The sequence below is a fragment of the Oncorhynchus mykiss genome, chromosome 23, assembly GCF_057628025.1.
Source record: "Oncorhynchus mykiss isolate SJ-2025 chromosome 23, ASM5762802v1, whole genome shotgun sequence".
Taxonomy (NCBI): Eukaryota; Metazoa; Chordata; class Actinopteri; order Salmoniformes; family Salmonidae; genus Oncorhynchus; species Oncorhynchus mykiss.
The window spans coordinates 54,907,501-54,912,330 of NC_143044.1; positions in this window are offsets into that span (position 1 = coordinate 54,907,501).

Sequence of the window (4,830 nt, forward strand, 5' to 3'; positions counted from 1 at the left end):
TTATATTATATATATATATTATATTATATTATATTATTATAGTATTATATTATATTATTATATTATATTATATTATATTATATTATTATAGTATTATATTATATTATTATATTATATTATATTATATATAAGATATTATTATATTATTATATTATTATATTATATATATTATATTATTATATTATATTATTATTATATTATATTATATTATTATATTATATTATATTATTATATTATTATATTATATATATATATATTATATTATATATATGATATTATTATATTATATTATATTATTATAGTATTATATTATTATATTATATTATATTATATTATATTATTATATATATATTATTATATTATATTATATTATATTATGATATTATTATATTATATTATATTATTATATTATTATATATTATTATTATATTATATTATATATATTATATTATATATATGATATTATTATATTATTATTATATTATATTATTATATTATTATATATTATTATTATATTATATTATATATATTATATTATATATATGATATTATTATATTATTATTATATTATATTATATATATTATATACCGTGTGGATTCCAACAGGTTTGACCTCTGCTCTGACCTTTCATTCGGTCAGGTGGTGGAAGTCCACTGACCCGTTAGCCATAGCATCTCCATGCACTCCACACCTGGGCTAAACATCTGTGCACCGCGTCTCCACTGTCCGCCCCGTTCACTCCGATATCCCTGTACCTCTTTGACGGGTATGAATAATTTCCTGCTCCCTACAATATGCTTCCGCCAACAATCTGGAGCCAACCAGCTCTCTGTTGCAGTGGGAACCAAACGCTTATCAATTATAGATCTTTGCCAATGATATGTGTTTTTTTCTGTCTACGTACTTGCCTTTTCCTTGACCTTCTGTCAACAGGGACGATGGGACCTTGGTGTCCCCTTTCTGATAGGTCTGATCATGAAGATTAGTACATGTTTCACTCCATCCTCTGTGTACGACATGGAAAATATTAAACCTTTTTCCAACTGAACAGGGCCCAGTGTACAGTATTTGGTCCATGGTGAGAGGTAGTACCTCTCCGTTTCACTCTGTTTCTAAACGTTTTCTGCCTACTGAACATTAATCGGCCCCTTGGTGAGAGGTAGTACCTCTCCGTTTCACTCTGTTTCTAAACGTTTTCTGCCTACTGAACATTAACCGGCCCCTTGGTGAGAGGTAGTACCTCTCCGTTTCACTCTGTTTCTAAACGTTTTCTGCCTACTGAACATTAACCGGCCCCTTGATGAGAGGGAGCAGCCAGTGGCAGTGAGGGGGCGGGGCATGTTAATGAGGTGTTATCCTGCTTATGGCTTCATGATTGGATAATTAGAGGAATGTGGCCAATTAGGATAGTTTGCTGCCCTGTCAGGGTGTGTGTGTATGTGAACAGGAAGACAGCTGGAGCTATGGTGTTTATAGTGTGTGTGTGTGTGTGTGTGTGTGCGTGTGTGCGTGTGTGCGTGTGTGCGTGTGTGCGTGCGTGCGTGCGTGCGTGTGTGTGCGTGTGCGTGTGCCTGTGCGTGTGCGGATGTCATCACTACTGGCTGGTAGGATAAATCCTTGATGCAAAGAGCAGAAGCCCTCTGAAAGGTGTATTACTGTAGTCTAGTCAGAAGCCCTCTGAAAGGTGTATTACTGTAGTCTAGTCAGAAGCCCTCTGGAAGGTGTATTACTGTAGTCTAGTCAGAAGGTGTATTACTGTAGTCTAGTCAGAAGGTGTATTACTGTAGTCTAGTCAGAAGGTGTATTACTGTAGTCTAGTCAGAAGGTGTATTACTGTAGTCTAGTCAGAAGGTGTATTACTGTAGTCTAGTCAGAAGGTGTATTACTGTAGTCTAGTCAGAAGGTGTATTACTGTAGTCTAGTCAGAAGGTGTATTACTGTAGTCTAGTCAGAAGCCCTCTGGAAGGTGTATTACTGTAGTCTAGTCAGAAGGTGTATTACTGTAGTCTAGTCAGAAGCCCTCTGGAAGGTGTATTACTGTAGTCTAGTCAGAAGGTGTATTACTGTAGTCTAGTCAGAAGGTGTATTACTGTAGTCTAGTCAGAAGGTGTATTACTGTAGTCTAGTCAGAAGGTGTATTACTGTAGTCTAGTCAGAAGGTGTATTACTGTAGTCTAGTCAGAAGGTGCATTACTGTAGTCTAGTCAGAAGGTGCATTACTGTAGTCTAGTCAGAAGGTGTATTACTGTAGTCTAGTCAGAAGGTGTATTACTGTAGTCTAGTCAGAAGGTGTATTACTGTACTCTAGTCAGAAGGTTTATTACTGTAGTCTAGTCAGAAGGTGTATTACTGTAGTCTAGTCAGAAGGTGTATTACTGTAGTCTAGTCAGAAGGTGTATTACTGTAGTCTAGTCAGAAGGTGTATTACTGTAGTCTAGTCAGAAGGTGTATTACTGTACTCTAGTCAGAAGGTGTATTACTGTAGTCTAGTCAGAAGGTGTATTACTGTAGTCTAGTCAGAAGGTGTATTACTGTAGTCTAGTCAGAAGGTGTATTACTGTAGTCTAGTCAGAAGGTGTATTACTGTAGTCTAGTCAGAAGGTGTATTACTGTAGTCTAGTCAGAAGGTGTATTACTGTAGTCTAGTCAGAAGCCCTCTGGAAGGTGTATTACTGTAGTCTAGTCAGAAGGTGTATTACTGTAGTCTAGTCAGAAGGTGTATTACTGTAGTCTAGTCAGAAGGTGTATTACTGTACTCTAGTCAGAAGGTGTATTACTGTAGTCTAGTCAGAAGGTGTATTACTGTAGTCTAGTCAGAAGGTGTATTACTGTAGTCTAGTCAGAAGGTGTATTACTGTAGTCTAGTCAGAAGGTGTATTACTGTAGTCTAGTCAGAAGGTGTATTACTGTAGTCTAGTCAGAAGGTGTATTACTGTAGTCTAGTCAGAAGGTGTATTACTGTAGTCTAGTCAGAAGGTGTATTACTGTAGTCTAGTCAGAAGGTGTATTACTGTAGTCTAGTCAGAAGGTGTATTACTGTAGTCTAGTCAGAAGGTGTATTACTGTAGTCTAGTCAGAAGGTGTATTACTGTAGTCTAGTCAGAAGGTGTATTACTGTAGTCTAGTCAGAAGGTGTATTACTGTAGTCTAGTCAGAAGGTGTATTACTGTAGTCTAGTCAGAAGGTGTATTACTGTAGTCTAGTCAGAAGGTGTATTACTGTAGTCTAGTCAGAAGGTGTATTACTGTAGTCTAGTCAGAAGGTGTATTACTGTAGTCTAGTCAGAAGGTGTATTACTGTAGTCTAGTCAGAAGGTGTATTACTGTAGTCTAGTCAGAAGGTGTATTACTGTACTCTAGTCAGAAGGTGTATTACTGTAGTCTAGTCAGAAGGTGTATTACTGTAGTCTAGTCAGAAGGTGTATTACTGTAGTCTAGTCAGAAGGTGTATTACTGTAGTCTAGTCAGAAGGTGTATTACTGTAGTCTAGTCAGAAGGTGTATTACTGTAGTCTAGTCAGAAGGTGTATTACTGTAGTCTAGTCAGAAGGTGTATTACTGTAGTCTAGTCAGAAGGTGTATTACTGTAGTCTAGTCAGAAGGTGTATTACTGTAGTCTAGTCAGAAGGTGTATTACTGTAGTCTAGTCAGAAGGTGTATTACTGTAGTCTAGTCAGAAGGTGCATTACTGTAGTCTAGTCAGAAGGTGTATTACTGTAGTCTAGTCAGAAGGTGTATTACTGTAGTCTAGTCAGAAGGTGTATTACTGTAGTCTAGTCAGAAGGTGTATTACTGTAGTCTAGTCAGAAGGTGTATTACTGTAGTCTAGTCAGAAGGTGTATTACTGTAGTCTAGTCAGAAGGTGCATTACTGTAGTCTAGTCAGAAGGTGTATTACTGTAGTCTAGTCAGAAGGTGTATTACTGTAGTCTAGTCAGAAGGTGTATTACTGTAGTCTAGTCAGAAGGTGTATTACTGTAGTCTAGTCAGAAGGTGTATTACTGTAGTCTAGTCAGAAGGTGTATTACTGTAGTCTAGTCAGAAGGTGTATTACTGTAGTCTAGTCAGAAGGTGTATTACTGTAGTCTAGTCAGAAGGTGTATTACTGTAGTCTAGTCAGAAGGTGTATTACTGTAGTCTAGTCAGAAGGTGTATTACTGTAGTCTATGACGATATTGAGGACAAGATACTATTTGTCAACATCTTGTTTTGTCAACGAGGATGGAACTCGGACAGAAGAAATAATACAATAAGAGGTTGAAATGGTTCAAAAAATTAAACAATTTTATAACTTATCTACCAGATTATAAAATTCAACACCGAAACTTTATTTCCATAACCTAGAAGGAATAGTCAATTTTCAGGCCAATATATAGGAATTGATATCCTAGTCAATGACACCATTATCCATTATCCACTTAAATCTGTTGATGCCGTCTACCATAGAGCCCTTCGCTTTATCACAGGTGACAGTTTCAATAATCACCACTGCTTCCTGTATCAAAAGGTCGGCTGGTCCTCATTGAAGTCCCACAGGTGACAGTTTCAATAATCACCACTGCTTCCTGTATCAAAAGGTCGGCTGGTCCTCATTGAAGTCCCACAGGTGACAGTTTCAATAATCACCACTGCTTCCTGTATCAAAAGGTCGGCTGGTCCTCATTGAAGTCCCACAGGTGACAGTTTCAATAATCACCACTGCTTCCTGTATCAAAAGGTCGGCTGGTCCTCATTGAAGTCCCACAGGTGACAGTTTCAATAATCACCACTGCTTCCTGTATCAAAAGGTCGGCTGGTCCTCATTGAAGTCCCACAGGTGACAGTTTCAATAA